At 37.6% G+C, this 22,422-nt stretch overlaps 1 protein-coding gene across 13 annotated transcripts in view; it reads right to left on the bottom strand.

Annotated features, from left to right (window-relative positions):
• Plcb4 (phospholipase C beta 4) overlaps positions 1-21,964 on the bottom strand; it is a 386,027-nt gene extending 364,063 nt beyond the window's left edge. For 7 of the 13 annotated variants that reach the window (XM_047537192.1, XM_047537203.1, XM_047537186.1 and 4 more), the window contains exon 1: positions 21,622-21,962. The gene's annotated coding sequence lies outside the window, so the exon portion shown is untranslated. Of the gene's footprint in view, positions 1-21,359; positions 21,493-21,621 lie in introns of those variants that run through there. The other 6 variants (XM_047537205.1, XM_047537200.1, XM_047537208.1 and 3 more) reach the window with 5 other exon arrangements.
• Positions 21,965-22,422: the final 458 nt, after the last annotated feature.

The following is a 22,422-nucleotide window of genomic DNA, read 5'->3' as shown; positions in this document are numbered from 1 at the left end:
TCTACAGAAAGAAAAGAACTACACTTAAGAAAAAGTTATTATAAACGAGGTGATGTGTTCAGCACTTTACACTCAGTATTCCATGTATTCTTCACAGATCTTCAGTCAGTTCCTAGTGTCTTCTGTCCCTGCAGATGAGGATGAATTCAAAGGAAGTGAAGAAGATCACAGAAGGTCACCCATCTAGTAAGACAGACCTGATATTCAAACCCAGGAAGGTCAGCTGTTCTGCTACATCACACTGCTCCCTCACTTTGGTCTTCATTAAAATATTATTTATAAACTGAATGCAGACACTAGCTAAAACAATATTCACAAGAACATTCAAGATATGGCCTCAAAAGCACACTCAGGCTGAAGTCCCCTTTTAATCTCATCCACAATCAGTGATTTTTCTTACCTTATCTTACAACTATAAGCTATTACAAAGGCTCTACATCCCTATGGCATGTTTTGTAAAAAGTCACCATGACCTATAAATAATGAAAACAAACCTCAGCCTGTGGCTTCAATATATTTCTCAGAAATCAGGTAACCCCTGCTATAGTTCAAATCTTAAATGTTCCCCAAAAGCCCAGGTGTTGAAAGCTTGGTTTCCAGTGTGTACATTCTCTCGTCTCTCTTCTCTCTCTTTCTCTCTTCCCCAGCTCTCTAACTCTCTTTCTCTCTGTCCCTCTCTCACTTCTGGCCATGAGATGAACAGTGTTCCTTGTCCTGAATTCCCACCATAACATGCTGCCTCACCACAAGTCCAAAAGAAACAGGGTTGAACATGAAACCATGAGCCCAAACAAACCTTTTCTCTTTTTATTGATCATCTCAGGTATTTTATCATAGTGATGGAAAGCTGACTAACACAGTCTCCTCTCCATGGATGGCAAGCACAAACACTATGATTATGCTATCATGTTTAGCAAGTATGTAGCACCAAGATGCTGGAGTCACTAGTGCCTGAGTGGGATTGCAAATAAAACCAATTGCTTCTATGCATATATCAAATCAGTTGAAGTGGTTTAAAATATATATTCCTTTTATCCAAATGAGTACTTATTTTAACCAAAAGTAGTGTTGGGGAGTAATATACTTCAGAAAGAAAAAAAAATTGACCACATATTGCAATAGATTTCTAACACTTTTCATTGAATAAATAATACCTCTTTAGAGTTGATGAAAACCTTAGTGAAAATATTTATCCAGTAAACATCTTAGTGAAATAAACTGTTATGAATCTAAAGAAACCTAATTTAACAACTTTCATCAATTCTCAGGGAGAAGAAATAGACTCACCACCCCCGAAACATTTGGTAATTATTTTCACACAATATGTGCAACGTCTATGATGTACGTGCATAGATGGAAAAGTATGAGCTTCTTTACTCTGCCATTTCAAGTTAAATCCAGCAATTCTGTAGCAACCCAGAGTATTTTGCAAATCATAATTTCTATCACAACAGCTATCAAATGCCATTTGAAAAAAAATGGAAATGTGTTAGAAACCAAACATTTTGGGATAGCTATTAGGTGAAGAAGCATGTTTCCATATTTTTCTTCTTTCCATTAGTTACCAATTATTTTAAGAGTTTTCAATTGTAGATCTTCTAAAACAATCATGATTTAATGTAAGGGTATTGAATCATTTTCTAATTAATAAGTTGACTCCCTTTAGGAAGATAAATGTATTATTTTATCAGTAACCCATTTCTATACATTCCCACAATAGAAAAAAAGGGGTGTGTGTGTGTGTATACACATATACATACACACATTTGTTTATATACACATACACATATATACACATTATTTTCAATTAAATAACACTACTGTACTCGGATTTTCTTCTATAAATTATTTTTCAGTGTGTTCAATTTTCACCAAAGTCCAATGATTTTAAAAGACAGTCTTCACCACAAAATAAAGAGGAGGCTGTTAGTTTCACAGAGGCACTATCTGATAATAGAGGGAACTCTGTATTCAACTTCATCTTTTTAAATCTTTGATTCAAAACTCTAAGCTTACTAGCAAATTAAGACCTCTTTATGAATGCTTACCTTGTTTAAAGAATAACCTGAAAAACAGGTCAAAAGCATTTATAGTACCCTTTGCATTTCACCCCACAATCAGAAAGACACTGCCCCATTTACAAAATGAAATACTGAGGTCCACATTAAATTAACTGCCCAACCAATTTCAGGGCTAGAACTACAAACAGGTTTAAGTGTTAAAATAACTCTTTCTTATGCACGAGATAACTTCCCTTATTTCTTTTTGTGCATCATAAAGTAACTTAACAACTGACTAAGGCTGAAAAAATTATACAAATATCTAGTCTACAAATAAAGTTTAAGGAGTTATATTTAGCAGTTTTGTGATTATATTGGACACTATCTTGGTACAGTTTCCTACATGCAAAGTCTAGACATAAAAGGAATTCTTATTAGTTTTTAAAAGAAAAAAGTGAGTTTATTAAATATAGATCAAAGGAAGTTCCACCATGAAAAGATCAACTTTTTTGCCACTCATGGAAAAAAATGTCTCAGTAAACAAAAAGTAATCTGCTGGTTCTTAATCTGGTTCACAATTATCTATTACAATTAGATTAAGGGTACTTTTGCCTTCTTTGTGCTTTTTAGTTATTCTCCAATATTTATAGAATGATCATATAATATTTTTATAAGCTCTAAAGTTGTTTTAAAAATCTTGGACACTACTAAGATATAATCTTTTTATTCACAAAAACACTATTATATAATAAATGATGCACATTAATATATTTTTAAATATATTGTTAATTATTGATTCTAGTAACTATTAAATTTATAACCTTAAAATGACTTCCTATCAAATTGTCACTATATTATACCAGATTCTGGCACAAAATCATATTAAATGTTTTGAGTTTTTTTTTAATAATAATAAGCTAACTAATGAACTAATACATACACTTTACATTCATCTATGTCTGCGCCAAAGAGTAAGAATACCTGTTTTGCATTCCAAACTATTTTCTTTTACCTATGCTACTTATCCTTCACCAACTATTAAAGAGTACTGTTATATGTTATACATTATTACATTATGTGCTATCTCTCTGACAGCTATATGGGGACTATAAAAAATTATATTTATGTATATATGTGCATATATGGAGAAGTACCTATATATTCATCATATAAACATACAGACATGCATAGTTATATCCCCATATATATTCACATACAATTATATAATCTATACAAAACATACAAACGTATTTATTATCTGCACTGTTCAGAAACTTCCAGCAGAGATGCCTGTCAATCCAGTTTCAGGTTTTATCTACCTTGACCAACCTGACCAACTAGTTTGCCTGAGCTAACAATAGTTTTGAATAATAATTCTTCCACTTCAGTGGCCAGTTATTTAACCAAATCAGTAAAGAATGTTGCAGATGAGAAACTTCAGTCCTTTTATCATACTGTTCATCCTTACCTTCCCCAGACACTGGCAGAATCACTTGAGTTTGTTCATTAAGCAATGAATACTTAATATTTTTTTACAGTGAAGGGAGATTATAGAGTGTGATACTTCACAAATTATAAGTGTAGCTGAAGATTTAACACCTACCTGCATATCTTGCTACTGAGACAATAATCTCTAAGTTCTCTTAAACGTAGAACAGGAACTCTCCCTGTTTCAGATTTTCAGCTAAATTCTCAATGCTCCAGACAAATGGATAAAAACGTAACTTTCATATACTCACATGAATTGCTACACTTGACCAATCCAGTCCAGAAGTCACCACCAGAATCTAGGTAAGAGAAGAACTTGCACTGCAGAAGATGACTCTTCAAAGAAAATCCAATGGTCCCCTTTCCTGCCTTGTCTAGCACTGCAGGCCAAGTGCCCCAAATGACCCTCATAAATTGACACTACATGCAATGAGGGAGGCTGACAGTCGATTCATAGTTGAATGTTCATCTCAGAGCAGAAATTCAGAGTCTGCCCTGTGGGACATTTGTGAGCTTGGAGCTCCCATTTCTAGCTGATGCAACCTATATTAACACAATAAGGCAATATATCCTTCAAAGTCTGATAGTGCTAAGATGTGAGTTTTCCTGTGGACAAAATGAATATCCTTGGAGATGGTCAAGTCTGAGTGATCTTGTAAGGTCTCCACCTAAGTGGGTTGACTGAATAGGGGTATGAGAGTCACCCACAGATGGCACTGCCTACATCAAACAATGTTATGGTGCCCGTGGATCTGCAAAAATGAACTTCCAAATAACCATCAGGATGTAGGTGAAAAAAAAAAATAGCCATAAAGGAATTGCACCTGCTAAATTCGAGAGCCTTGACCCCTTTTCTATGTCTACTGTCAACTCTGGAGGAGCCACAGACAGTGGGTAAGAAGTGTACAGGGAGGAAAGTTCAACTGGAAATAACCTTTCCTACTGCTGATCACCAAGCTGGAGGCAGGCCCAAGGACTGAGAAGGCGAGAAGTCATGAACTGGATGGGAGAATGGATGCGTTCATTTACATACCCCTATGTTTTTCTAATATTTGAAAATTAGGTAATTTCAATGCTTTAAAATGACTCAAAAGCTATGGAATTTGCCAAAAAAATATCATTAAAAATATAGGAGGGAGAAGAATAAAACTAACTTCTGTTTTTACTTTACTGTGTGACCCATTTAACAAACCATTTATGCTAAGTATTCAACCTGTATAAGATCTTTTTTCATTAAGTGTAAAAAGAAAAGTGAGAAGAGAGCAAAAAAAATAAAAAATCAAAGTGCCAATTTAACACACCTAAATAAAATTCAACCAATGACTTTAAATGTAAATGGACTAAAAACTCCATTTTAACGACAAAGATTGTCAAAGTGGATTTTATAAAAACAGCAAAATTCAACTATATGCTCTCTACACAGAGGCGCATGTTAAAAAGGAACATACACAGGGTTTCAGAAGGGTTGGAAAGGTACACCACACAAGTAGTAAGACAAAGAAAGGTGAATTGACTCTATTACTATTAAGACAAAATAGACTTCAGCACAGAGTATTACTAGAGATAAAGGAGCACTTCACAGTGATAAAAAGGTAAATCTGTAAGAGTTCTACAAACCTAAGTCTTTCACTTAAGAAGTAAGGAAATTCAGGCAACAGAGATATGACTTGCTAAGACAATGGCCAGATACAAGCCATTTCTCACCATTCCCCATTGACAGCCTTTGCCATGTCACAAAAGGTCCTAATCTAAGTTCATACAACATGAAAGTGACCATTTTATTTGGCCAAAATCATCAACTCAGGATCTAGGCAAGAAAAGACTAGGAGGAGAAAGCCACGGGAATGGGAGAAAGAGGATGGGAACCTGAATAGGGTCTGACAGTGTGCTAGTTATGTGGCCCTGAATGAATGACTTAAATAAGTCTCAGTTTCCTTATCTGTAGAATGAGGAAACTATTATCTAGCTCATATAACAGACGTAAAAAAAGAGGGGGGGAGGAGGAAATTAACGTCTAGCCCAAGGTCACTCAACTTTTCAGTGACAAAGTTAGGACCCCTCAACACACTATCTTTTGCTGAATTTCCGCCTGAAAGAGAGTGCCTGATGGAGTTCAGGACTTTTTGAGACACCTGAAAAATTTCCTTCCCAATGCACTGATGCTATACTTGAGAAGAACTTTTAAAGGGTGTTTTTTCTACGTGGGCTTTTCGGTTATAAAACACATCTTTTCTCATCTAGGATAAATAAGTTTCAGCTGATCACATTTTACTGTCATGATTGCTTTGCCTCACTCTTCCTAGGGTGGAAAAGACCACGTGGGCAATGCGGGCAGAGGGAGAATTTCAATGGTAATTTAAAATTCTCATTTCTTCTTATGTGCCAAACTGAGTCATGCAATGGGCACATTTTAAAACATCCCTTAAAAAAAAAGTTTAAACATAACATTATTTTGTTCAAAGGAAAAAACAGTTGTAATAGTCGTTCCTCTGTTTTGTGGTTACAATAACCAGAATCACATCTTCAAGATAATCTGCCCAACTTTCAGCATGTTACAAGCCTCTTCAGCAAACGAACTATTTCCCAAAGGTAAATCTGTGCTGTGTAAGGCCAATCCCTGAATAAAATGTTTAAGGATCTTAACAAGTTTCTGAATTATTTTTATTATGTAATTGAGACTGTTTAAGGAATAAACATTTACAATCACATTGGGGTTTATCTTTTCAGAATCTAGTCGATTATCCTAAATGTCAAGGTTACAGACAAGGTCAATATATTTTCAACTCAGGAAAGTATGTGTTAGCAAGGTAGATAATGCCCATTTATGCTGCCTTACATAACCATAAGAAATTTAAGAGTAAGACAAAACTTGATAATTAATGTTAAAAAATGCATTGCTTAGGTACCAATTTTAGAAACAGCAGAATGCATACAAATCCAAAATAGGACATAAAAAAACATGAAATAAGGAAGAGAAGGAGAAGAACAGCATAAGGCCAGTGTCCTCATCTTACATATTAATTTTAGGACATATTTAAGAGCCTACTGTGTGCTAGCTACTGTACAAATCTGACTTTAAAACTGATAATAAACTATGGCTGTTTGAAAATGCCAGTAGGCTCATAATTAATTTATTCAAATAAAATTCAAATGACCGTATCGGCTACGTGAATCATGAAATTTTGTTCACATACATAAAGGATAACTAGACTTCTTATTACCTGGATCCCATTCTATGTCGTAGCAATGTCAGTCTAGAGAGAGTGGTTGAAACTAAAACATAATACCTACACAAATAGCTGCATGATTTGAGTAACAAAATAGTATCACAGAGTTTAAATCATAATATTGAGAAAGAGAAAAAATTCCTTTGTTATTTAAAGTGTAATGATTTGTATTTAAGATGTCTTTGTATCTGATCTTCATATTCAAGAACATACTGGATATAAATCATTTAGAAGGTCTGTTCCCTATTTTATAACCTCAAGTCCACAAATTATTCCTAAATCAATATTTAATACAGGAATTAATAAATAAAACAACTCACTCATAGCACCTCAATTGTGCTGTTTGGGTTTGCTCTGATAGATACCAAATTAAGCAAAATTATATTGTGCTTAATGAAAAGTCTTATGATAATTTATTCTCCACAAAAAAAAATATGACAACAGGAAAGCACCAGCTGATTGAAGAGACATGAAAATATTTCCTGAACTAATGTTAAGATGTTAAGACCCATGAGCCAGAACCACTTTTGTTTTAGAAAACTATTCCAGTACCTATGCAGATAGCAGAGAAATCCAACAAGTATATATTATTTATCCAATTATAAATTAAGCAAGGATTCAAGTTCATAATTATAGAACAAAATTTAATATCATTAAATTTTCATGTAACATGAAATAATCCCATTCTAAGACTCCTTAAAGAAGAACTTGAAACTCACACAGAAAATAATAAATAAAAGAAATAGGCTAAAAGAAACACATGATTTATGTAATCTCTGCTTATGAACAAATTAACTCTTACGAAAGCTCAATGAAAGCAAGTACTGCGTCAACTAAGCCAACTCTAGACAAAGATCACCTTTCAAAATTAGGATTACATGTCAAATACCAAAATTAGTATCAAAAATGATAAAGATACCTGTTCTTACTTATTATTTATTATTAATCTAATTTGACCATTCTGCTTTCCTAATTTGCCAGGTACATTCATTGAAATGATTTATTCAACAGGCAAATATAAAGTGCATGCTTTGTGTTAAATATTATGCTACACTGATGAAGAAACAGAAATAGGCAAGCTTAGCCCGTGGGAGCTCAGAGTGTACGTGTGATTTTGTGTGTGTGGGTGTGTGTGGGTGCTGGGGTGAGACACTGAATATTAAATAGGTAAACAGAAAAAGCATAGGCCCATGATGGCTATGGGGACAATGTTCACAAATTCATTAAAAAAAAAAAAGAAGAAGAAAGAAAAGAAACAGTAAAACTAATAAATCATTTATATTATTTTATTCTGGAAAATATTTGTTTTGGTTACTATTTCAATGGAACTGCTTTCAAAGGCATGTTAAAAAAAAAAAAAAAAAAAAAAAAAAAAAAAAAAAAAAGCCCCACTGTATGAGTTTTTGTGACTGCCATAACAAAATACCACAGACTGGGTGGCTTATACAACAGAAAATTTATTTTCTCACAGATTTGAAGGCTAGATGAAGGTGTGAACAGGTTCAGTTTCTCCTGTGGTCTTTCTCCCTGGCTTGAAGACTGCCACCTTCTCATCGTGTCCTCATATGGCCTTTCCTCTGTACGCATACAGCCATATAGACGAAGCTAAGGAAATTCAGGTCACCCTTATTTTGATGCCTATCTGTACCCACTCGCTGATAAACCATGTGACCTTGAATAAATGCTTTAATCACTCAGCTTTTTTTAATATTAAAAGATGGTAATCATGCCTAACCTAATGAACTGTCTTTGCTGCCTAACCCTGAAGGACATCGGGTTGTGGGCTGGGTCCTGGAAAATCTCAACATTCTAAAATACTGCACATTCACCTTGCAGATACTCAAAAATATCAGAAAACTGCCTGCTTCTGTTACTTCAGAGCACGGCTTTTCAGGTCTCCCATTCCACAGTGGGGCTGGGACGTCTGCCGTCTCCAACTGTCACTCGTGCTGGTGTGTGTTTGAAACTTGCATTCTGAGGTCTCACGCCTTGTGTGAAGGCAGGAAACAATGGTTTAACAGACCCTGTGTACCCACTATCCGGGTCCCTTTTGCAATAAGAATGTTGCTCTCACCTCTTGGAGGAAAATGGGCAGGAATTTCTCTTGAAATATTCTAGGCCAGGAACCCTGTTGAGAAATGAGGCATGCCTTAAGATAATGAATGCCTCTCCAACAAAGCTGGGAGCACCTCAGTTCAGTAAAAAAAAGGAAATTTTCAGAAGGTTTTCAAAAGACATCTACTGCTTTGAATCAAGGAGTGGATTCCTCCTGCTTCTCAATATTTGTGGAAGACCTGTCTGTCTGCCCTGTTTATAAAATTCATACATAGAAAATAAAAATTAATATGTAACTGAACTGTTCAGAAGAGCCAGGCACTCACAGTCACTTTTAGGATAGGTACTAGTACCCAAATCATCCGTGCATTTAAATTTCTTCCTTTCTCTTTGGTATCTGCATGAGAAAAATCCCCTGTATGTTACTTCTGACAAATGGAAAAGAACTTTAACCAGTGACTTTGAAATTCTTTCAAAGAGAATGAAAAATGGACAGAATGAGGCCAGGCTTATGATTCTCAGAGGGCCTCACAGGTCCAAAAAGACTCTAAATAAAAAAGAAATACTCTCTGTGTTTCTAAATGCTATTGTGAAGTATTTTTTGAGCAGCTGCAGTAACTGAACTAGAATCCTCCTAAATGTTGTCTCCATTGAAACTTGAACAATGATATATTTAATAATTAATATAGTCCACCAGCACTTTTTTCAACACAATGCTAAAGTAAATTTGGTAAACCAAAAAAATGCCAATTTCGACCAATTTACCTCTTAAACATTACTGATGCTGCAGGCCTGAGGAGGGAAGTCTGAGAAAGACCGTCAAAGCCACACTGTTCACGAGATTCAAGCCATTAGAAATAAAAAGCTCCCTTCTGACTCTGAAACTATGAAAGGTGCTCTTTCAAAAGCAATATTCAGCACAATGTTCCCCTCAATTCATTAAAAGTTTTCTCTATTTGGCACTGGTATATCTGCAGGTCATTTTGAAAATAAAATGCTATGAGAAAATAAATACAAAGCATTTTAGATTTTCAAGAGTCCCACTTAATAAAATAATCTGATTAAACAAACTCTTTTCCCCCTAAATTTCCAGCCAAGTTTGAAGCAAAAAATTTTTTCTGATTCAAAGCTATTACACATTGTTAAAAAAAAAAAAAAAAAAAAGCATAACTTGATTAAAATTGAACTTACCAAATAGAAAAAAAACAATGTGAATATGTGCCCATGGGAATAAATGATAAACTATCTTCAGGGAAATGTCTCCTCTAGATGTAGTATATTAATATATTACAGTGTCAAGATTTCTGTTAGCAGAAATAACGAATATAGAGTTTTCAAATGACTGATCATCTTTCCAAATTGATCGTTTTGCCACTTTTTCAGCCACCAGTATAAATAATCACGGAAAATTTTTGCCTCTGTAATGAGTCTATAGATGGCTTCATTTTATTAAATATGGCATCTCCATTGCTTACTCACTCAGAGCTTTTCTAATTTACCCATCCTGCAGAATTCCCAATAACAGCATTTAGTTTTTCATTCATTTAAGAGACATTAACTTAGTCTCTAATATGCACCAGATTTTCCCACTCCCCAAGAGGGTCCTGTGTAGCTAAAATTTGCAATTCATTCAACAGGAAGACCAAAGTAGGAACACACACCAGGCTTCTCTGCAAAGAAGATGGCAACTGAGAAGGATCTTAAAGGCCTATAGGATTCAGTCAGTTGAAGAAAGGGATTGAGGACAAAGTCAGAAAAGATACTGTGGCCATTGCCTTGATGTTCTTAAATTTTAATAAAGCTGAGTACAGGCAATGCTAATAAAGGAGTTGAGATTTCATTGTAAGGTTCAAGACATGGATTTGCACTTGGCAAATTAGGGAAACACATTCTTTCTAAAAGCAATAGGGTGCTATTGAATATTTCAGAGGTAATGCTCTAAGATTTGTTTTGCACAGATTACTTTAGCTGAGTATGGAGAATGGAGTCAAGAGGCAAAGATGTAAACTTATAAAGTTGCTATTTACATGTCAGTCTCCTCCTGGAAACTGTTAACCCAAGGCAAAGAGCTCCAATTCCACCATTGTTAAGAGTACCTGATGTTCCTTTAATAACCAATGGAATACAAGATGGAAAGAATTGCAGAGACAAGGAGGCAGATTGAAACATTCACAGAACAATCAAAGCATGAAATAGGATATAAACAGGCAGTAGCAACAGGAATAGAAAAGCAGACAGAAATGAAAGATTGTAATGAGTAGACTCAACAGATGGGTGACTTGTTCCACAAAGATTTAGAACCCCTGGACATACACATGCAGTGAAGTTGAGGATTCCCGTTTCAGGCACCCTGACTTGCAGCACCTATAGGACATCAAGGTCAAAATCAGTAGCAGACCATGGAATATTATCTGAAGCTCAGAAAAGAGGTCAGAGATAAAGAAGTCTTCCTTAAATAGGTGAAAGTGAATGAGTTCTCTCATACACAAAGAGTCTAGAGTAAGAAGAATCAAGAGCAATGTAGAGACCTACAGGGAACACCATTTTAAGGAGTGGGTGGTGGAAGAAGCTCTCATGAAGCTCTACTCTAATATATGAAAATAACTTTGCTTGCAAGGTAAAGCAAGTTCTTAGAATTAGGAACTTTGGAAGTCTACAATGATAACAGTAAGAATGAATTAATCTAATGCAATTCCTTCAGGTTGGAGTGGTGATGTGACATCCCCAAGAGTCACCGACTCTGGAACTTGCACAACAGCAACTGCTAATAGCTAGTGTTTTGGTTTCCTATACCATAAAATTTGGATATAAGAAAAGATGAACTCCTTCCTGCATGATTTTATGATTCTAATCGTGTCGTTGCTTAATAAGCACACATACCAAACAGAACAGTCTTCACCTTCTCCAATAATAGAACCAAGAAAATAAGAGAACAGATAAGCGCCAAGTCAGAGTCTTACTGACCTCCTGAACAAATGGAAAATACAGCTGGTTCATTTCTACTCAGTGATGCTAATGATTTAGTTAAATTGACTTCTTTGAAGGAAAATTACTGTTAATAACCTTAATTTCCTCCTAGTCTCTTTCCCTAGGTGCCTGACATTTTAGATAAAATATTTTCATAAAATATTAAAAACAAAGGAATTAAATCTTAGGTATCCACCTCTATGTTGACAGACTTTATGAATCCCTTCTATCTCTAAGCCTACATTTTTTGTTTCATCAAATAAATACAGAAAGTTTCCCATCCTATGTAATTTCTAAGAATCACAAGAATGTCACTTATAAGGCCAACAGCAAATCCTACTGATACCAGCCATGTGGCACTGTGGAACATTCCCAGTTTTTTTTGTTTTTTGTTTTTCAATTTAATCATTGTAACCACAGTTTTATTTTCATGGCCCTCAAAACCAGACCACAGGCTGTCAATCCTGGTCTGAACTTTTCTCCATGAATACCTCTGTTCTTAGAGGGCAAGTAGGTAGGGTCTGCCATCTGTCTCCCCAGATTCATTGATAAACCTCTTCCACCCTCACCCTTTAGGCTTTTTTTTCTGGGTTCAACTAGTGAAACACACCCACCAGAGTTTGGAAGGAGGACAGTGAGGTAGGTATACACATTCCCCTGCTGTCTCCCCAAGGGGATCTTTAGATCGACTATGTCCCTCTAGAAAAAGGCACAGCTCTTATCAGACAGTTCTTCTTGTCCCTTCCCTTGGAGGAGTGATAGCTGCCAATCATTGCAGGTCCCTCTTTAGTACACACCATGATTGTGTTCCTACACCTGCCCACACCTTCTTGAGGGTCCCTTTTTTAAGCCCGCCTCTAAGGACTTGGTTTACACGTACCATCTCTTTACTAGCAGGGCCCCAAGGACACAGGTTTGAAGAGTGACCAGGTGATGCCCTCCTTTGGGCTTTCACAGACATTACCAAAGGCAATTGTCTGTAAACTGTGAAACGCTTTAACATTTTCAAGAGCAAAATCTATCACAGACTTTCTTGACTATGTAAGGTTTCAATGCCAAGGAAATGCGACTGAATCCTGCCATATTTCTACAATTCACAGTATGCTGCAAAAAATAAACATGCAGAAGGCACACAACCAGAATCTGAATGTCATTGCCAAACTAGCCAGAATTTTTCTTAAAAATGGATATCTGGAGAAACAGATGAAAGGACCAAATCCATCTTTGGAAAACAGAAACAAGATTTGGTTTTTCTGCCATTTAGCCACATCAAGACTTATTAATCCTGTTATTGTGATACTTTAAGGTGAATCCAATTCTTTCAGTGCATGTCATAAAATTCTGAAAAGTAGCAAATAACTAACTTTATATTATTGATAAGAATTGTAGTTATCAAAGTTGTCAGTTTTGCAAAAGTTCAAATCCGGTGACCTAGATTTTCTGTATTTTTCCCAATCTCTCTCTAAATGAAAATAGAGCACAGCTTTAAATTTACATAGTCCTTTGTCTATAAATCATTTCTAAAAATCATGAAAATTAACTTCAGGTATCTATTAAAGGAAACTCAATAAGATAGCATTCTCTCTAATCTTCTAATTCTCTAAGGAGTCTGTAAAAAGGGATTCTTCAATAATTAAGTACAGCTGTTCCTTAGCATCCACGGGGGTTTGGTCCCAAGACCCCCAACAGATATCAAAATCCACAGATACTCAACTCACTTATATAAAAGTGGTGTAGTATTTCATATAACCTATGCACATCCTCCTGCATAGTTTAAATCATTTCCAGATTAACTATAATAGCTAACATAATGCACATGCTATGTAAATAGTTGTTATATTGCATTGTTGAGGGAAGAATTATATGTAAAAAAGGTATATACATGGTCAGCACAAACAACTTTTTTTTCTTGAATATTTTCAATCTGCAGTTGTTTGAACCCACAAATTGTATGGATACAGAGAGCTGATTTTATTAGGAATCTAGAGTTACAAATACACCTAGGCAGGATTTTTAACAATGAAATTAATGTAATTGACCAACTCAGTGTCAACCTCTGTTCTGTGCTGGTTGTGAAGGACTGCACTTCTCTGGCCACGTGTTCAAGAGTATTAATGGATGTCCCTGCTGGGAGTATAGCGTTTCACAGCTACCCAAATTGATCATAAAATAAACTTTCAACTCTCTGATTCTACAAGATATCTCTTTATTAAAGAACTTCTACATTAGTCCCTTAACTGGAAAATTCTTTTTGATTAAGTAGTGTATTGTCAAGGAATTTTAAGAATATAGTCTATTTCTAAAGTCATTTCCTGGTATACAGTATATAACTGAAGTCTAACTGAATTAGTAAATTGATGTAACAATGTGGGGCATACTTCAGTTAGAGGAGATATTCAGCTGCATGATTTGAGGTACTGGGAGATAGAAATTTCATGGGAACCTTTTAAAAAGACAATGTGTCAATGCTTTTTCAAAATTTAAAAACTGCATACCATTTTGACCAAATAGTTATTTCTTGAAATTTAACTACAAGAAATTCACACATGTGTGCCTGAACACTTGTGAAAAAGATCTTCAATCTTTCAGTTTGCAATACTAAAATTTTTTTAAATAGTTCAATAAAGAATGGCATACACATATTCCCATATTTTATGCAGTGTTAGAAAGAATGAGGTAACTAGTATACCAGCATGATAAAATCTCCATGATATGTAGATAAGTGAATAAAACCAAGTCACATAACAACATATATAGTATGATACAGTTTGTGTAATTAAAAAAGGACATGTATTTTTACTTACATGTGTAAATGCATAGAAAAAGGTAGGGAAAGAGACATACTAAACTGTTTTCAATGGTTATATCTGGGGATGGGTATTGGTGGGAAAGAGTACTTTACATTTTGCTTCTGCATTCTGTGTTATCATTTCAACTGGAACTTGTTAGTTTAATACCTATATCATTTTTAAAACCACTTAAAACAAAAACTTGAAAGACATTCCAGAGAGGACTTTGGTACTCTCCATCAGAGCACATCAGTAGATAAGAGAAAAACCCATCTCAAAGGGACTGCACATTCATTTCATCCAGCATGACTTCCTGTTTAAGAGCAAAAAGGAAATTGAGGGCTCAGAGAACGGCACCTTGAAATACCAACCTGTGGAAACAGATCTACTTTCTATATGTAGGACGAATATAGCAACAACCAAATGGCAGAAGAGACAACCTATGACTGGTTTAGAGTTCAATTCTAATCTGTGACACACGGAAGATAACCTCCATGTTCCCAGAAATGAAGTCACCCATTTCTCTACACGTAGGCATTCTTATTTTATGAGTGTCATGAAATCCAAGAGAAAAATCATACCCTACATCTTGACATTGTGTATTTGCTCACATTTTGGAAAAATGGGGAAGAGAAAAATTAGGCAGAAACTCAGAATCTGAACTGTAACAACCTTTGTATGAAATTTAACAGAAAATTTAAAAGGGCAAAACAAAGTCATTGACATTTTCCAATACACGATATTTCCAAGCACTTACGCTTGACAAAAGACTCACATTTTGACAAAAGGCACAACTGAGCAGAATTCATTCCAGAAATATGGTTGGTTTGGCCACACCCTGGGCTGACAGGTTTATTTCTATTTTAATTATTTCCAAACATTTTAAAATGAGATTGCACACTCCAAATACATTTGCATTTCATGCTTCTCTTGAAAATTCATAGGCACTGGCAACACTGAGGCCCCGGGTCCACCTGGTAGAAATCTGGCAGACCTGGGTGACAGCTGATCTCCAGGAAGGATTTGAATGGACACAAGTCCTATGTCTCCCTAAGTCTCTGACATCTATCTGCACTTGGGCCTGATACTTGCCTGGCCCTTGGAGGCACCAGCCCATAGCAGTCACACTGAAACCATAAGAAACTCCTCCAGAAAACAAGATACAATATTTTTTTTGGCTACTCCGGACTAGTATTTAGTAACCTCCCTCCCTCAGCTATCTGGCCCATGCAACTGCAGAAACAAGCACCTGGAATGAGATGAAGACACATGGCTTTGCCCTCAACTTTCTATTTCAATTCCATCTGCACAGCAGGGTTGCCAGAAGCTTATCTGCCACATCTCAGCCCAGTCACTTGCAATCATTGTCACAAAACTTTCTATTGTAACAAACCATTCTGCAACTTGTACCACCCTGGTTGGCCCGTAACACAATACAGCGGTAGAAAGTTGGGAGTTCTAGAGTTCATCCACGGGGTTTCAATCCCAATTCTCACTCCCTGGGATGATGAACTTCACCCCTCCGAGCCTCAGTTTCCCCAAATGTATATTCTTTAATACTCATCTAAAAAGCTGTTGGAAGGATTAAATGTAGTAGCATATTTTAAGTACTCAATGAATGTTCTATTATTTTGTTTTACTGTTGTTATTACTACACAAAGTAGTGAATGTCAGTGTTCCCACTGAAGTCCTGTGGGAAAACAGGACATAACAACTCCCCCTAAACTTCAGTGATCCCCAAATTCTTCAAGTGTATATTTCTCTCCTTCTGACTAAATGGTTTAATAAGGTCTTTTTTAAAATGCTGGCTGAGAGACACAGATGTCCTAGGAATAGCATCTGGCTCACTGAGTAGTTGTACTTCGAAATCCCAGTCACAAATTTTTGAGGCTGTTAGGGTTGAGTTAATGCTAGATCCTTCTATTCAAATGTAGTCACAGAGTTAGGCATGTCCAAAGGAAGATCTAGCACTTCATGGTGGCCCCATGAGGGGACAAGAACATTATGTATTTGCAAGGTAGTCAAGCAGGTGTCCCTTATAAGTTTTAAAGAATTTCCTCTAACTGAACCATTTGCCTTTATGGAGGCAAGTAGGAAAGATGAGTTATAATAATACTACCAGCACTGACAGTAAAAGGGCAGTAGCAGTTACAGCAGTGACAGTCACTTATTACCCTGAATCATTCACAATGGAGCACTGTGAATAACCCCACAGTGTTATTCTCCTACTTTTACATATAGGGCAACTGAGGCTCAGAGTAGATGCTCAGGGTCACATAGGTAGCACCGAACATTGTCAGGATTCGAGCTCAGTCTACTTGATTCCAGGGTCTCAACAACCTTACATTCCTGAAAGTAAACTCACACTGCAATTCCCCATTGCACCCAACCACCAGCTGCCTCTGAGAGGGAGTATTTCTAGAGCAGATGTTCTTCACCTTGTGTGGATCATGGACCCCCTTCATAACCCAGTGACTTCTTTAGACTGTCTTCAGCATCATATTTTTAAAAGTACAGCAGACACTAATCATATTGACATAATTTATAAAAATAATATGCATTAAAATGCACTTGCAAAGTATTATAGGTGATTCTATTCAACCCATTAACTGCCATGGTCTAGCAGTGGCTCTAGTATCTGCCCTAATTGTCACTTGAAAGTAAATGCAAATACAGATTTTCCAGCTACATTTATGAACCCACCAAGTTGCATCCTCAGAACTTGATGAGATGGACAGGTCTGAAGTGAGGAACACCTCCTATTCTAGGAAATAAAAGATATCAAATATAAGATTGGACTGTGATCTCTTTTCTCTGGATGGGCTGCTCATAATTAATTACCTCAAGTTACTTTTTTCTTCCTGTTTCTTAGGAATTGACTACTTAGATTCATTCATGTCAAAGAGCCAAAAACATCCTTTAATTGTTCAGGAGGAAAAGAATGCTTTAGAAGGGCAATGTGTCCTAAAGAAAGGATTTGCCTGTCCAGGGGTGTTTCAGCAGCTGGAGGTGGAATTTTCCAAAGGATCATGGGAGAACAGCTGTGAAGGAAACTCCCAGTCAAGGGAAGAAGATAACACTATCTTGTGGTCACATGGTGTCCGACATTCTCATTTAAAGTTTATATGAAGTAAGGGAGAGAAGTCTTCAGATTTATGGACCTTTCAAATTTTTTTGATTCCATAAAGAAAAAGAAAGAAAAATGTTGATAGAGTTCATACAGGGCAAATAAAAATCTCAGCTGGTCATTTATTCTCCAGAACATAATGGTCTCCTAGCTGAGATTTGAAAGGCAGGCCATTCTTACTTTCACCTGCTCTAGGAACTTGGGTTATAACTTTGCAGAAGAGAAGCATCCAAAGACACATTTAACCAGATTTTTAGAAAGTGTAGTTTGGAGGTGGTTGTGTAATTGAATGAAACTGGCCTTTCAAATAAAAGTAATTCTGGAGTGATTTTTTTTGAAAGCAGGCTTAATTCTAGCAAGGACAATGCAAACATCTCATTTCCATCTGCTCAATATTGCATTATTACTGAATTCTTCCTTCACTGCGAGTAAAGCAAACCCATTTTTACATTAGGTGGGTTAAAGAATCACAACTCCTGAACATGCAAAACCTTTAATTCTTTCTAAGCAGCAAGATAAATAATATTACAACTTGAGGAAGTAATTCTACTTTAAAGGGTGAGGCTTATCAAAAGAAAACTATTAAACAGAAAAACAAATACTAAGGAATAAAAAGAGGAAGGCGGTTCTATTTCCCAGTATTACAGGGAAAGATAAAAATGTGGAATGGTCAGCACAGAGAATTAGCCTAAACCTAGTTGACATTTGAACCCAAACATCAAAATCAGAGAGCCACTGCTGCTGCCCATCACTGTTGGAAGCAACATCTACCTCTCAACAGATGGGTAAGTCCTTTTGACAAACACTAATGTGCTTATAAGTTCATAGTATGAAGTGAAAAGTAACAATTTTGGAAACTTCAATCTAGACACAAAATTACCAACTGTGATCATTAAAGCATCTCCATTAGTCCTTGACCTGATTCTGCATATCAAACACAGAAGTTCTTGATTTTACAGGGACCCATTGTGATTGTTCATTAAAAACCTGGGTCATCAGTGTTGGTAAACACACTGTTTCATCCTTACTTTAGAGGTGGTCATAAAAGACATTAATTTAGTCTCAATCTGCTCAATAATAAGTATAAATTTCAAAGATATTTATACTTACCCCAAAATACAAGTTCGTTATTAAAGGCATTTGTGGAAAACATAAGAAATATACACACTTTCCTTCCCATGACTATATGAAGTGCTCTGATCCAAAAGTAAGATTTTAAAATTAAAAAAAAATCAAAAGTGGCAGTTAATTACTAACTTTGAAAAAAGTAACCCGCAAAAATTGTTCATTAATTCTGATTAATTTAAGTTTGCCAGTTACATCTGAAAAACTGAGGATGAAAATATAGACACTGAACCCAGAAGCTAACTTCCCTATTTCAAAGCCTTTCACAGATGAGTATGCCAATGTGAGGATTCAAGGGAAACAGCACAGCCCCGGAAAGTTCAATTTCACCTCAATTTCACTTGGAGGGTGGGATAGGAATGAATACAAGGCAAGCACTTAGTAATCATTTCAATTTTTAATAAATCAAACTTAAAAAGAATTTAGGAATATCCTAGGAAAATATCCTTTTCACTGGGATTGCTAAGTATAACTGGCCCATGTTGCCAACATCTGCAATATATATTAATGTAAAGGCAACTGAATATGTTCTTGGAAAAGACAAAACGGCAGTGATACAGGCACCAATTGGTCTCTGCTAGTGACGGGATATTTCAGATTTTAAAATTCATTTCTGCAAAAGCTTTTTGGTAACACCTAATACTTTTTCAAGTCTCATATTTCACTATCTCATAAGACAAAAACACTTTTTTTTTTTTTCCAGGATTCCAGGGCATGTAAGGAGCTTAACATCATTCACGTTTTTCAGGCACACAAATATAAAACTTCCAAAAGAATATTTCAGAACAAAACTCATCTGCGTGGGTGTGCATTTGTAAAATAAAAGTAGAATTATTCCAACAGATGTAAATGTGCACCCAGTGATCAAATGGAATCTTTGAAATTCTGTTTTGACAGTTACTCTTAGAAAAGCATTTCCACTGAGATTAATTCAGAGCTGGGTAGTGGTATCATCAAAGCTAAACCAAAACTAAGTTCTGAGGGCTGAGTAATAATATAGTTGGAGGGAAGTGTAACCAGTAATCTAATACATGGTACCTTTAGCTGTATTATGTTACATTGAAAGGATACTAATTCTGGTAGCAAAATTCCCATGTTCATAAAAATGCTAATAAAATGCTATACCATTTAAATGTGATTTTTTTAGGAAAACAGGTGTTCTCCTAAGAAAGAACTCATTTATTAAACTTCTGTAGTTCAAAAAGAAGATGACATAATAGATCAATACACCAGCTGAAAAATATGCAAGATTTGTCCTATGAAAAACACAGCATTCTAGATTACATAACACAGATAGTCAGGGATTACACCACACACTCCTGCTGGGCTAGATTTTTGATCTGACATATAATTCTAATTCTGTAAGTCAGGCCACTGAAGTTTAAAGAATATAAAATATAAAGTTCTCAATTCACCACACCTTTTTAAACCAACCTTCTTGAAAACACTAAAAAAGATAAAGTTAAAATTTTACACATGTACAGAGTTTTCCTATTCTGAAGAGCACAGTTCTTGGGACATTTTCTTCACCTCCTTGGAGAAGGCCCAGGTAAAGTCACCAGTTGATTTTCCTGGTTATGTTTACTTCATGAACATTATTTCTCTTTAAAGGGGAAGTCCAGCTTCAATTTGAGATGTTATATGATGGCCTATGTTTGGAGATATTATTGCCAAACAAAGAAAAATTGTTAAACAGCTATCTTCACATAGCCATACCTTACATTTATAGATCACCATGTATCACATTTATGGCTTCAAAACCATGACTATCTTCCATGAATATTTTACCCCAAGTTAAATCTCAAACACTATACTTTAAAACAACAGCTAGAATCATTACAGGAGTTAAAAGAAAAAAAGCTAAGAGTTATCTCTCAAATACATAGATATTTATAGAAATGTAATAGACATTTGCCTTTCTAAACAAATGCTAGTTTTATGATTCTAGATAAAGTTACACTTAGACGCATTTAGAAATTGGAGAATTCCTTATCTTCATACTTCGATTTGGCAGTCTACGAAGTCTACACTGGGAAGTATTGTACTATACAGGGTCTAAGTGGTTAAGAAAAAGCAACTTTAAAATTCGGAAAATAAAGCGATCTTTTGTCTCTTTCATTGATATGCTTTTAGGAGGCCCAGACACTGCCCCCAAGGAGTGCTGAGCCTGTCGGTGCAGTTTTAAGTGTAAATAGTCAATCATTTCTCTCTTTTCCACAGAAGAGGATAAGAAGACCCACACGCATACACATTTACATGCGTTGCACGGTGCCAACTATTTCCAACCAAAATAATCATATATACGTCGAGTCGAGCTATTTCTAGCCCAGAAGTAGGTGAATGTCTGGATAGTCTGAGGAAACCCAGTAGGTGATGACTTCAGGGGAAGGGGGATGGCGGCGGGGTCCCCTGCCTCCCGCGCGCGTAGGGCGCTTAGCACCCCGCACCTGCACCGGGTACCCAGCAGGGCATCCGGGTGCGCGCGCGCGCGTCCGGGACGCACCCGCCGAAAGCAAACAAGCCCCGCGGGCTGGGGCGGGCGGGAGCATCCTCGGGCGGGACCCGAAATGCCGTCTCCTACCTGTCACTTTGCCTGGAACTGCTGCCGGGGATGCGGCCACCGCCGCCGCCTGGAGACCCAGTGTGTGCGCGCGTGTGTGTGCGCGCGTGTGTGTGAGATCTTGTTTGCGGTGCGGCTCACTTACCGCTCCCGGCGCCACCAACCCCCTCCCCGCCATAAAGAGCTGCCGCCAAGCCCCCTCCCGGCGCGCCCCAGTCCCGCCCTCCCGCTGCCTCCGCCCCCCCCCCCCGGCCTCCCCGCCTCCCCGCCGCGCGGTCCTTACCTCAGCGGAGGGCGGGGGGTCTCTGATGTCCCTCCCGGGCGAGCCCACGGGGCAGCGCCCGCCGGCTCCGCCGTCTGCCGGGCTCTGCGCGTCGCCGGCCCCGGGCCCCACCGCCTCTCAATGGCCCGCGAAACCTTCCTCCCCAGCCCCCGAGTATCCCTCCCGGTTTTCGCCTCCCGGCTCCGGAGCCCGAGCTGTCGCCTCGCAGCCCCAACCTGCCCAGGCTACGGAGCATGCCCAGTGCGGCGCGCCCGGGCTGGGCTGGGGGTGGGCAGGGGCCGGGCTGGCCGCCTGGCTGCTTCGAGCCCGCGGGGCGGGGAGGGGGCGCCGAGCCGGCCCCGGGCGCAGCCTTGCGTGCGGGGGTCTGGGTGGCCAAAGTGGATGGAAGGTAGCGCTGGAAGGAGGTGGGTGGGGCGTCCGACGAGGCCGCCCCTCTGCGCGTTTCTCGGGGGTCTCCCTGCAGTTCCCCGCCGCACGTGCGGGGTGCCTGGGGTTCCGTTTGCGCACTGTGTGTCGCGGGGCGCAAGACCAAGAGTGGGGCTTACCCTTCTCGGATGGGAAAGGTATTGGGCAGGGGGCCGTGGGCAGGGGTGGGAGTCGAAAGCCGAAGTGGACATTACTGGCGAAAACTGGTGCCCCAGAACCGCTGGCCAGGATGGACGGAGTACTTATTTGTTTCTATTTTGTTTAATAAACACATAAAGTGCTTACACTCTGTCAGGCACTCTTCTAAACGTTTATTATTCATTTAATCCGTAAAAAAAAAAAAAAATTCTAAAACAAGTACTACTATGATCTCTT

Source organism: Sciurus carolinensis, chromosome 2 (genome assembly GCF_902686445.1).
Source record: "Sciurus carolinensis chromosome 2, mSciCar1.2, whole genome shotgun sequence".
Lineage (NCBI taxonomy): Eukaryota > Metazoa > Chordata > Mammalia > Rodentia > Sciuridae > Sciurus > Sciurus carolinensis.
The sequence above is the reverse complement of the archived record's forward strand: the minus strand, read 5'-3'. Positions and strand labels throughout refer to the sequence as shown.